The sequence below is a fragment of the Triticum dicoccoides genome, chromosome 4B, assembly GCF_002162155.2.
Source record: "Triticum dicoccoides isolate Atlit2015 ecotype Zavitan chromosome 4B, WEW_v2.0, whole genome shotgun sequence".
NCBI classification, from domain to species: Eukaryota; Viridiplantae; Streptophyta; class Magnoliopsida; order Poales; family Poaceae; genus Triticum; species Triticum dicoccoides.
In genome coordinates, this window is record NC_041387.1 from 614,289,403 (window position 1) to 614,303,107 (window position 13,705).

The following is a 13,705-nucleotide window of genomic DNA, read 5'->3' on the forward strand; positions in this document are numbered from 1 at the left end:
TCATCTGTCTGTACCGCCTCTGATGCTACGGTCGTCTTTACCGTCTGTCTCTCGCAGCCTGGTCTATATCAACATACCGGGCCACATCTGTCTGCATGAGCTGATTATTGAGTATGAGAAAGTCACTGCTTGGGTAGCCCGGTTTCCTTCCAACAAATTGGAGACAAATTATCATGTATTATCAGCCGCCGTCTGCAGTGGATGGCTCAATGGACAGGCACACAAGTCGTCGCCACTACAGTTTGATTAAGTTTAAACAGCCAGTTAGAAGGAACCATTGACCGAGTTGCTGACACGGCTCATACGGGATCATTTATAACCCGCCGCAATCACCTCAACATTCTGTGGATTTACATCGCGCTATCAACACCAATGATATACATCTTCTGCTATGGTCAAAAATGGAGAATCTCAAAACAACTCCTCGAGTCGTCTTAAGACTCGGGGGCTACAATCACATGACTCAGTAAATGACCGCCAGTTCAAAGACAGATTCAATAACTCCGGGTCAGTGGAGGGAAGATAACCCGGTCCCGAAGGCTACTGCTATATCGATAAAAATTTAAAGGTCATCTCAAAATGAAGAATGTCGGTTTCAAATCCGGTTCAAGGTAAATCTGTCTCTTACAAAGCATTGAAGCTCAATATCCAGTTTAAAATCTGGCTCAAGGGAAATTTGTCTCTCATAAAACTCTGAAGCTTTCAATATCCGGCTCAACGCCCGGTTCAAGAAGAATTCATTACTCACAAGTTTGAGTTCTCAAAAAAATTAAAGGGACCAAAGAGAGTCTGTTGCAAAGCACAACTCAAACATAGGTACCCTGCTTAAATGACCAGTGGGGGCTGATCGTATTCGAATCAAGCTTAACTCCTTTGGCATAGCTTCCTGGTTGTATTCGAATCATAGTTGTTCAAACCTCTTGATCATTTGGGGGTTGGGTCGTCTTCGAATCATAGCTTAACCCCTTTTGGTCCGACTCTGATTGTATTCGAATCAGAGTCGTTAAAAAATGTCTCAAGGTCATTTGGGGGCTTCCTGTTCAAACATAGGTGTTACTCACCAAAGAGAACGTAGCTGCCGGTACCCACTTGATCGGCGCAATGCCAAAACTTAAGGTCACTTGGGGGCTTCCTGTTCAAACATAGGTGTCACTCACCAAAGAGAACATAGATGTCGGTACCCACTTGATCGGCGCAAAGCCAAAAGCTCCTTGGGGGCTTCCTATTCAAACATAGATGTCGTTCACCAAAACAGAACATAGCCATTAACCCTTTTGGTCCGGCTTCCTGTTCGAACATAGGTGTCGTTCACCAAAGAGAACATAGCCTCGTGTTTTTTCTCTCTTTGCTAATTTAAGTCTTTTGAAATGTTTTCCCGGGTTTCTCTTGCTACTTTTTGCTTACGTCTGAAGGATATAAGTGGTTTCAATTAACCCGGCTTAATTTGGGATGATAAGTTGCCAGCATATGGAAATCATCAAACACTTGGAAGTTTTGGCTTCTAAAATATTGGGTTATCACCCTTACTGCACAGGTAACATAAGTCGGCAGTACAATTCAATATCATAGGTATGATATTGTTAGTTATGTTTAAAGTTCTGGTTCGTACCGGCCCTATCTATGACTACTTTTTACATATCAGTGGTTATGTGCAAGATATTATGACCTGCCCTAGCTTTTGATGTTAAGTCGTCAGGGCATATGTTGTTTAAACTCTGTGCAGGATTTAGAGAGCTATGAATTGCATAAATGATTAAGTTTAAGCCCATCATCAAAGATTGAAATTGGTGTCTCAAAAGGGTTATCAATTCTTGATTTTCTCAAAGGCTATAAGCCGCCGGGTTATGAAATTCCGGCTTACAATGAATGCGCATTAAGTCGACATCGGCCAAGAGCCGCGAGTATTTAAACTTTGGGTTTACTTGTCAACTGATAAGGTATTCAAATTTCTAATAACCAAACTTGGCTGGATTTTCATGATGATATTGAATGATTGAGGTTTTCATACCGGATTATATTATTCAAATCTTGAATAGCCAACATGGCTGGATTTTTATTATGGTTATCAATACCCAGTATTATGATTGAGGTTTTCAAAGTCGCTTCAGCGCAATGACTATTATTTCTTTATCAATGGATATGATTTAATCTGCAATGGAGGGAATAGTCCCGAGTCGCTGCAGGCTTACGACCCGGCACTTAGGGGCTATATTATTCAAGTTGAGATTACATTAAATATGCAAGTCTCATGTCACTGCCAGCATGCACCATGGCACTTGGGGGCTAATGCAAAGTCTTTTTTTGGCTCACTTTATGGAAGATCCGACTCATCACATTCTAATGAGCCGGCCCTTGGGGGCTACCAATTGCTCCTGTCAAAACCTCAAGGTACACAAGCCCTAATTCATTATATTAAAAAAGGTCCACTACTCAGTTGGTAGAGTACAAAGCTTTTAACCTTGTGGATGTTCCCGTGGTGGAGATTACATCATATGATGATATTATCAATGAATTATATACAAAAGTTCCTGCTCATTATAGCATAATGACCCAGCCCTTGGGGCCTACATCGATTGAAGTTTTTATGAGCACAAGACAATTACAAGTCCCAGGTTGCTGCAAGCATGACAACCCAGCACTTGGGGGCTACAGGTGATATGCATATAAGGGAGAAAAATCTTCAAATTCTCAGTTTTGAGCAGACCAGATTGACCTGGTGTCTTCAACAATCATGACCCGGTGTCGGCAACAATTATGACTCAGCATCATCTATTTATAACCCGGCAATTTTGGTAATCATAAATTGGCAAGTCTACATCTTCAAGTCGGCTGAAAATCAGATGAGTATTTCAAGACCAATATTTATTAAGCCGGTGCTTTGGAAACCGATTCAAATGGATTATTTCTTTAATATTTCCCTACAAGAGCCAATGTCAGCAAATTGGTTATGAAGCTGGCCTATTGACCCGGATTTTTCAGAAGAAGTGCCTGGATTTTTTGCATTCGTGATGTTCGAACACATCTGCTAAAGGATATTTGCTATGAGATCATGAATGCGCAGCCAGGAGGAAATGATAAGGACTTAAGGATGATCAGGTGCCGGTTCAGGAAAATATTTAACCCGAAGCACAACCTATCAAGTTTGTTCTTGTTTTTATTTTACAGGATCACTTTAACATGGATAAATCCAAATTAAACTAGGGTCTAATGTCGGGGATATACCCCGCGGTATGACCCGACCGGAAGTATGACCCGGCTGGACTTGGCGTTTCATTGGTAACCCGCCGGAGGATTGGCGACTCACGAGTCTGGCGGATCACTGGTCTGACGACTCATGAGCCTGGTGACTCACGGATGGCCCTGACGGCGGGTTAGATAGAAGACTAGGCCCAAGGCCCAGAAGGACAGCTCATGTTATGGTGGTCCGGCTTAAGAGGAAAGCGTAGGGAATATTCCCTTACAAAGGAAGCAAGACTAGGACTCCACTTGTAATAGACTAGTCCTAATCCTAATAGGACTCCACATGTAACCCGCCCCTTCAACTTATATAAGGAGGGGCAGGGCACCCCAAGAGGGAGACGAAAAAGAATCTCTAAGACTAGATAAGGGAGTCGGCTTATGTGGCATCTCCCTGATGAGCATAATGAGATCTAGCCACAAACAGCATGTAGGGCTATTACCGGATGATGTTTCCCGGGGCCCGAAGTTGTCTAAATCCTTGTCTTGTGTATTGATCCGTCTCGTGTCTCTCGTCCCAATCAACCCCTCTCAAGCTACCACATAGATGCGTTGGCCTCACGACTAAGTCCTCACACTAGGACATCTGTTGTGATGTTTCCACGACAAAACTTGATGCGGAGCATCCTACGGTCATCCCCATGGACCTACCACCGTCTCACCAAGCAACAAGAGGACCCATGACACGAGCACGAGCTAGAGCTCTTGAGAATGAGGTGACTTCATTCCTTAGCGATATCACATATGATCCACTCTAGACATGGCTACTACCTAAGTCCGATATGCTATGCATGATCAGGTGTCAAGAGGACTCCCTCGAAGATGCACACGAAGACGGACAAGTCCCCAAGTACATGGATGAAGAGGATCGATGAAAGGAACCGGAGAAGCACCCAGGCCCCGGACATCCGGCCTCAAGCCCCGGACATCCGGCCCCTGGAAGCATCACCAGCAACAAGGAGCCAACGCCAAGCATCTACACGCACCGGAAATCCGGCCCTAGCCCGGACATCCGGCCCGAAACCCGGACATCCGGCGTCCATCACAGAACCGTCCAAAAGTTGTGCCTCGTCAGCCCAGACATCCGGCCCATCCCAAGCGCCCGGACATCCAGCCCCTCGACCGGACATTCGAACCCCGTCCTATCCAGGGAGCACCGTGGCCGGCTCCACCAGCCCGGACATCCGGCCCCCTAAGCCCGGACATCCGGTGCCACGGGAAGTCCCGGACATCCGGCCCGACGCCCGAACATCCGGCCCCCCTGCCTACGTGCAGTGTAACCGGACCGAGGTCCATGTACCCTTTCACTCCTTGGACTATATATACTCGGTCTACACCTACGTTTTAGGGTTAGCATTGGTTTAGCTCATTTGAGATAGAGCATTGCTCATCCATTAGGATCACCTCCATCGTGAGAGACCGAGGCCTCTTCGAAGAAGATCCACATGGATTCAAGACCTCCAACCGGAGAAGACAATCAAGACCTCCTCCCGGAGAAGAACGGTTACCCTTTGTATCGTCCCTTGTTGACTTTGGATCTCGTGTTATTTTGTGCCTCGATGATCTAGCACTTGTGTGATCGTATTCGTGTTGGTTGAGTGAATCTCTTGTCCCCCCCCCCCCCGTGTTCTCCCTCGTTTTCTTTCGCGCGTTCTTCGTGCTCCTCGTAGGATACTCTCCAAACGTGAAAGATCAGCCCCTAGGGTTCCACCCTAGATCATCTTGGTATCATGAGCCACGTTGATCACGTTTTGGAGCCCCTACCCCGTGTTTTATATCTTGATTTTGTTGTTTTTGTCCTAAATCCAAAAATTCCCCACCAAAAATAGCCCCAATTTTTTTTGTGATTTGTTGGTGTGTTGAAGTTTTGTTGGATTTGATCCACGGATCTTCTTTGCAACATGTGGATCTAGCTTTCCCCCATCTCCCCCGCAATTTTCGTCCACAAATTCGTCCGAATTTTGCCCGGAGTTGCCCTTTTCCCCGCGGAGTTCATCGTGTTCGTCCTCGGATCCAGGAGCCCGGACATCCGGCCGAGTCCACCGGACATCCGGCAGCCCGGACATCCGGCACCTAGCCCAGACATCCGTCCCCTGTCAGCCGCAGCTCCACCCTCCGCTCCATTTTTCCACCATATCTTCGCCCAATTTTGCCCCGGTGCCCACGCATATTTCCTCCTACCACCACCGCTTTTCGCAAGCACCACCACCGCTTACCGCTACCACCTCCTACACACTTTGACCCGTTTTGGTCTTTGAGATTTTGAGTGTGGTTCCCGTGTCCTACTGTGTTTCGGCTATATAGGTACGGTTCGACGTCACCATCACCACCGCTCATCTTCGCAAAGGACTCGTCATCGCCAAGGACGGTAACTTCGACGACATCTTTGTCACCTCCTTGCATTTGCATTGATAACCACATAGCCTTACTTTTGCGTTGCTTACCCATCGAGACTAGCCATTGAGTATTGCTGGCAACGTGACTTGTGCACATTAGTGATCATACTCCATAGCATACATACCATACCATAGTGGTGCATATATCGGTATCACCTTTTGTGTCACAAAGTTGTCACCACATAGACAATTGCTATCTTGGTTCGCGAAGTTTTGCATGAGAAAAGATCTCAAAAGTGAAAGAGCCAAACAAGCATTTAAGCAAAGTGGGAAAGATAAGTAAAGAGCTTATAAGCAAGAACCATAGCATCATACTACATTAAGATTGTCATATCCGATCATCTTGGATCATATCACCGAAATACCATACATATAACATACTTGGGTTAGAGGTCGTTGCATTTTTGCCTAGTAGGTTGTGCACAAGTACCGTATCCGCCTATTGTGCAATCGTGCTAGTGTCTCTCTAGTGTTGTGCAACAAGAGCATTTTCGTGTACTCCACATTTTGGCTCATTTTTGGTTTGCACAACCCCACTTATCTATTTGCGTGTGTGTTTCCGTGTACCACTACTTGCTTGGTCTACTTGTTGCATTTGCAAATTTGTGAATCTTTTCCAACATTATTGAAGCTCACTTAAAATTGCATCAAATTTTGTGCCACCATCCTAACCAAGCTCCACCATAAGCTTTTACTTCTGTAGGTGTGAGAACCGACAAGAATTGGTACCAATAGTGCTATTTCATTGTCTGCATTTGAGTGAACTTGATTCATCTTCAACATCGGTCAAGGTACATTTCGTATACGTTCTTCTCCTTCTACCACTTACATTTTGCTTGGAATGATGGATAGGCCAAGTTCTTCAACCAATCCACCCCTCATCGAGCAAGACGACGACATATCCTCATTTGTCACCAAGAGCTACCTCTTTGGTGCTCAACGAGTGTTGCATCAAGAGCAACAAGCAATGAGCGACCGCATCGACAATCTCGCCACTGACTTGCGACTCTCCGAGCAACAAATAAGAGACTACTTCGACAACAAGTTCGACTCTCACAAGCAAGAGAATGATGAAAGAATGGACGAGATCCGTGATTTGATGGTGAACCGCCATCCCTCCACTTCTTCATACTCAAGACGGAGCCGCTCAAGTCGACACTCCGACGACACCCTCTCTGGCTCAAGTACCCCAACATCGAACACTCTTCGCCGAGCCGCGCGTCAAGACAGTCATACATCTCGCAATCCTCTACATGACAAGCATTCACAAAGAGCAAGTCGACGAGCAAGAACTTCGTCCTCCACCACACCAAGTTGCTTTTGCTCAAGATCAAGAATGACGACGTCACCATCGCCAAGAGGAAGAACGAGCACGTCTACACCAAGAGGAACAAGACGCCGAGGCTCAACGTCTTCAACAACAACAACGTGAAGCACAAGCTCTTGAGGCGCAACGTGCCCTTCAAGAATCGAGTCGAGCCATCGCCAACTGCAACCGCGATAGGCGCAATCAAGAGGAAGCACTTCGAGAATAAATCCAAGAGCGTAACTACCAACCGCGAGTGCAACGTCAAGTTCCTCAAGTTCCTCAAGCTCGACAAGTTCCACCTTAACCTCAAGTTCAAGAAGAGCAAGCTGATCATGAACTTCCTCCACGTCTAGAGAAACATGAGGTTGATTATCTTCCACGTCAAGGGCGTCATCATCACCCTCGACAACAACAAAATGAAGAGCACCGCTATGGCAAGCTAAAGTTCACAATGCCCAAGTTCAATGGAAGTAATGATCCGAAGAGTACCTCTCATGGGCATTGAAGGTCGACAAAATCTTTTGTTTGCACAATTATGAGGAAGAGAAGAAGATTTCTATGGCCTCACCTGAGTTCCAAGACTATGTGCTCATATGGTGGGAACAAGTCCTTGAGCGCCGAGAATCAAGAGGTGAACCACCAATCACCACTTGGGTTCAAATGAAGGATGTCATGCGAGCACGTTTTGTGCCCACCTACTACAACCGCGATCTCTTCAAGAAGCTCCCAACTCCTCAAGCAAGGAACAAAGAGTGTTGAAGAATACTTCAAGGAAATGGATATAGCCATGATTCAAGCTAATGTCACAGAAGATGATGAGAAAACCATGGCACGCTTCTTGAATGGCCTCAATCCCATCAAGAAGATTTCTGACTTCCAACCCTACTCCAACCTCATTGAGCTCGTGCATCAAGCTACCAAGGCGGAACATCAAGTGCAAGATGACTTCAAGTACGCCAAGTACTCATCCAAGACATACGGCTTCTCCAACATCCAGGCCTCAATGACTCCAACGTCTACCTCAACCAAGCCATCTACAAGCAATGACAACAAGTCAAGTTACAAGCGAACTTCGACAACCTCAATCCATCCTCTTCCTACTACAAGCAACTTCAAGCCGCGCGCTTCATCATCTACTCCAACCGATGAGACCGTCAAGACAAGATCCTTCAAGTGTTTCACTTGCGGCGATCGAGGCCACAAATCCTATGAGTGCACCAACAAGTGCACCATGATCCTCAACGATGATGGAACATATGACTCCATGAGTGACGAGGAGATGGAAGCCATTGAGCAAGTGGCCATGCACCGGCGCGTGAACGAGGATGAAGATGATCAAGTCTTTTGTGATGAAGATTCGAGCCCCACTCTCGTTGTCTCCAAAGTCTTGACTCTCCAACATCAACAAGAAGAAGACCAAAGATGCCACATCTTCCACACTAAGGTCGGCATCAACGGAAGGTCCGTCAAGGTCATCATCGATGGAGGTAGTTGCCACAACTTGGCAAGTGAAGAGCTATGTTCCAAGCTGCAATTGGTCAAGATGAAGCACGCGCACCCATACAAGGTTCAATGGCTTAGTGATTCCGTCACTATACGAGTTGAGCATACGGTCCAAGTCTCCTTCAAAATTGGTGCATATGAGGACACTTTGGAGTGTGATGTCGTCCCGATGTCTGTTTGCCACCTCCTTCTTGGTCGAGCATGGCAATACGACCGCGGCGTCATCCACAACGGGCGTACCAATCACTATAGCTTCAAGATAAAAGGGAAGGAGTATGTACTACGACCTATGTCTCCTAGTCAAGTGATAGCCGACAAGCAAACCACCCATAGAGAGAAGAGTGAGAAAGTGATCCACCAAAAAGCGAGTGAGAGCCACAAGACAAACTTGAGCGCCTCTTCTCCTAGAGAGAAAAATCTAGTTCTATTTGCCACCAAAAGTGAGATGAGAGAAGTGTGTGAGAACCCATCAAGTGTTATGCACTTTGTCCTTGTGTGCAAGGATGGGGACCCAAAAACTAACACCTCTCACGATCTACCTTTAGTGTTTCAACCTCTTTTGCAGGAATTCCAAGATGTTTTCCCCGATGAGCTACCTCTAGGTCTACCTCCTCTATGAGGCATTGAGCATCGAATCGACCTCATCCCTGGAGCACCTCTACCAAACAAAGCTCCATACCGTGTCAACCCCGAAGAAACTAAGGAGATACAACGGCAAGTACAACAACTAATCGACAACGACCATGTACGTGAAACCTGAAGCCCTTGTGCCGTTCCGGTTATACTTGTTCCTAAGCAAGATGGAAGTTATCGCATGTGTTCTGATTGTAGACCTATCAATGCTATTACCGTTCGCTATAGGCATCCCATTCCTGCCTAGATGATATGCTTGATGAACTTAGTGGTGTCGCCTTTTTCTCAAAGATTGATCTTAAAAGTGGCTATTATCAAATCCGCATACAAGAGGGTGATGAATGGAAAACCGCTTTCAAAACCAAATTTGGCTTGTACGAGTGGTTAGTTATGCCTATGGGTTTATCGGAAGCTCCCGATACTTTCATGCTTCTTATGCATTTTGTGCTTCGTCGTTATATTGGAGTGTTTGTTGTGGTTTACTTCGATGACATTCTTGTTTTTAGCAAATCCATGAAAGAGCATCTAAATCATGTTAGGGATGTTTTGCAAACTCTTCGCAAGGAACGTCTTTATGCCAACATGAAAAAGTGCATGTTTGGTGTTGACAAACTTGTTTTCTTGGGTTTTGTTGTCTCTTCCAAGGGTGTTCATGTTGACGAATCTAAAATTGAGGCAATTAAAACTTGGCCCCAACCCACTAATTTGCAATAAGTGCGCAGTTTTCTTGGCCTTGCAGGTTTTTACCGTCGCTTTGTGAAAGATTTTAGCACTATTGTCGCTCCTTTGCATGCCTTGAGTAAGAAGAATGTTCCTTTTGTTTGGGGATCTTTGCAATCCACCGCTTTTGATGAGCTCAAGTCTTTGCTTACTCATGCTCCCATTCTTGCTTTGCCCAACTTTTACAAAACTTTTGAGGTTCATTGTGATGCAAGTGGTACCAGAATTGGCGGAGTTTTGATGCAAGAAAAACGAGCCATTGCATATTTTAGTGAAAAACTCTTCGGTGCTCAACTTAACTATCCCATATATGACAAAGAATTGTATGCTTTAGTGCGTGTGCTACATGTTTGGGAACATTACCTTAGACCTCATGAGTTTGTCATCCATACCAATCATGAAATGCTTAAGTACTTAAAAGGCCAAACTAAGTTGAACAAGTGTCATGCCAAATGGAGTGAATTTGTTGAATCTTTCCCCTATGTGATCAAGTACATTAAGGGTAAGGAAAATGTAGTTGTGGATGCGCTTTCCCGCATATGCATGCTTGTCACTAAACTTGAGTTGAATGTTATTGGCTTTGAGCACATAAAACACTTGTATGCGAATGACCCCTCCTTTGCTATTTCTTATGCTAAGTGTTTGACGCACACATCTTGGGAATGATATTACATCAATGATGATTATCTTATGAGAGCTAACAAACTTTGCATTCCCAAGTCTTCTCTTTGTTTGCTCCTTTTGCAAGAAGCTCATGGATGCGGACTCATGGGACACTTTGGACGCGACAGGACATTCGCCACGCTCTACAAGAACTACTTTTGGCCCAAGATGTTCCGCGACGTCTCATGCTTCACCAACCGATGCTCGACATGTCGCAAAGCTAACTCTAAAGCTCAATCCCATGGTGTTTACATGCCTCTTCCTATTCCTTATCAACCTTGGGAAGACATTAGCATGGATTTTGTACTTGGTTTGCCTAGAACTCAAAATGGAAAGGATTCCATGTTTGTTGTTGTGGACCGATTTTCTACGATGGCACATTTCATTCCTTGCAACAAGATAGACGATGCTTCACATATTGCCAATCTCTTTTGTAGGGAAATCTTGCGACTCCATGGAGTGCCAAAGACGATTGTTTCGGACCGCGACGTCAAGTTCTTGAGTTACTTTTGGAAGACGCTATGCGCTAAGCTCGGAATCAAGCTCTTGTTCCCATCCGCATACCATCCTCAAACCGACGGCCAAACGGAGGTGACAAACCGTACGCTCTCCACTCTACTTCGCGTGTTGATCAAGAAGAACATCAAGGAGTGGGAGGAGTGTCTACCCATCACCGAGTACGCCTACAACCGTGCAAGACATTCAACGATTGGCAAGTCCCCCTTCGAGGTCGTCTACGGCTTCAACCCGTTGTCTCCATTGGACATTCTACCTCTTCCTCTAAAAGAGTGCACCAACCACGACGCAAGTGCCCGTGCAAACTACATCAAGAAGATGCATGAAGATACAAGGCACACCATCGAGCGCCAAGTACAACGACTAGCGACCAAGCTCAACATCAACAAGCAACCCATGATATTCAACATCGAAGATCTCGTGTGGCTACACCTTCGCAAGGACCGCTTCCCCAACGAACGCAAGTCCAAACTTCTACCTCGAGCCAATGGACCCTTCAAGGTGCTAGAACGCTACAACAACAACGCCAACAAGACCGACATCCCACGCGACAAGTACTCCGTGAGCGACATCTTCAATGTCAAGGATCTCTCACCGTACCATGGTGATGAGGATTTCGATCCTAGGTCGGATCTTTCCCAAGGGAGGGGATATGATGCGGAGCATCCAACGGTCATCCCCATGGACCTACCATCGTCTCACCAAGCACCAAAAGGACCCATGACATGAGTACAAGCTAGAGCTCTTGAGAACGAGGTGACTTCCTTCCTTAGCGATATCACATATGATCCACTCGAGACATGGCTACTACCTAAGGCCGATATGCTATTCATGATCAGGTGTCAAGAGGACCCCCTCCAAGATGCACGCGAAGACGGACAAGTCCCCAAGTACATGGATGAAGAGGATCGATGAAAGGAACCGGAGAAGCCCCCAGGCACCGGACATCCGGCCTCAAGCCCCGGACATCCGGCCCCTAGAAGCATCACCAGCAACAAGGAGCCAGCACCAAGCATATACAGGCACCGGACATCCGGCCCCAGCCCGGATATCCGGCCCCAGCCCGGACATCCGGCCCGAAACACGGACATCCAGCATCCATCACAGAACCGTCCAGAAGTTGTGCCTCGTCAGCCCGGACATCCGGCCCGTCCCGAGCGCCCGGACATTCGGCCCCTCGACCGGACATCCAGACCCCATCCTATCCAGGGAGCACTGTGGCCGGCTCCACCGGCCCGGACATCCGCCCCCCTAAGCCCGAACATCCGGCACCACGGGAAGGCCCGGACATCCGGCCCGACGCCCGGACATCCGCCCCCCCTACCTGCATGCAGTGTAACCGGACCGAGGTCCATGTACCCTTTCCCCCCTTAGACTATATATACTCCATCTCCACCTACATGTTAGGGTTAGCATTGGTTTAGCTCATTTGAGATAGAGCATTACTCATCCATTAGTATCTCCTCCATCGTGAGAGACCGCGGCCTCTTCGGAGAAGATCCACTTGGATTCAAGACCTCCATCCAGAGAAGACAATCAAGACCTCCTCCCGGAGAAGAACGGTTACCCTTTGTATCGTCCCTTGTTGACTTTGGATCTCGTGTTACTTTGTGCCTCGATGATCTAGCACTTGTGTGATCGTATTCGTGTCGGTTGAGTGAATCTCTTGTCCCCCCCCCTCCCGTGTTCTCCCTCGTTTTCTTCCACGCGTTCTTTGTGTTCCTCGTAGGATACTCTCCAAACGTGAAAGATCGGCCCCTAGGGTTCCGCCCTACATCAAAACTCATACCAAAACCTCATTCCCATCGTGCCCGAGCTTCGACAACATCCACATCATGCATTAAAACTTGTAACAGACACATGTTCATCACGACCCGAGATCAAATCCGCCAACGAGCGAGATTCCTATTTAAAACGGGCATTTAGTTGCTAAAGACAGTTTGCGGATTACACTTACATCACATAGAACATGACTGGCCAGAATAATTCGCAGGGAGAGGCACGGTTGCGAAGATAGCCCAAAGGTCGGGTTCCTATACAAAGGGAAGTTCAGGTTGTGTAACTCAGGATGTTCAGCTTATGATCAGAATAATATTAGGATCCTGTGATCAGAATAGTGTGTGTATTTGTGTGTGTTTTGTGTGTGTGTGTGTGTGTGTGTGTGTGTGTGTGTGTTTTATAAAGGACCAAATACATGTCCACAATGATAATAAAAATATATCTTGAGAGTCCTTTTATTACCTCACTATTAAGACGGGATGGCAACTTTGGAATACAAAAAGATAGTGCCTTTATGACAAAGATTGTCAAAATATATATGAAGTATGACATGGTAATATCCATATCCATAATTTTCATCTTCTAGGTTTCATACATTTTAATTTTAATTTTCCAAATTATCTTTATTACAGATTGAACTTTCATAAATACGAGCAACACACATTGGTATTTAGCTATTGTGAATACAAATAGCGTGAGATTCAAATACTGAACTCATTGTGCTCGAAGTTTGACTGAAATGATCTCGCTATTACTGTTAGTTACTACACAAATTTTAATCCTACATGTAAATGACATAAATTCATACTTCGCTAATGTGTATCATTTCCGGTCATTATTTTTTAGCTATGAGGACTACAATTTCATTTGGACCTTCTTAACAATCAAAACTTGATTAGCGACAATTGGAAAGACGTTGATCTTATGAGACCCTCTTCGGTACAACCCT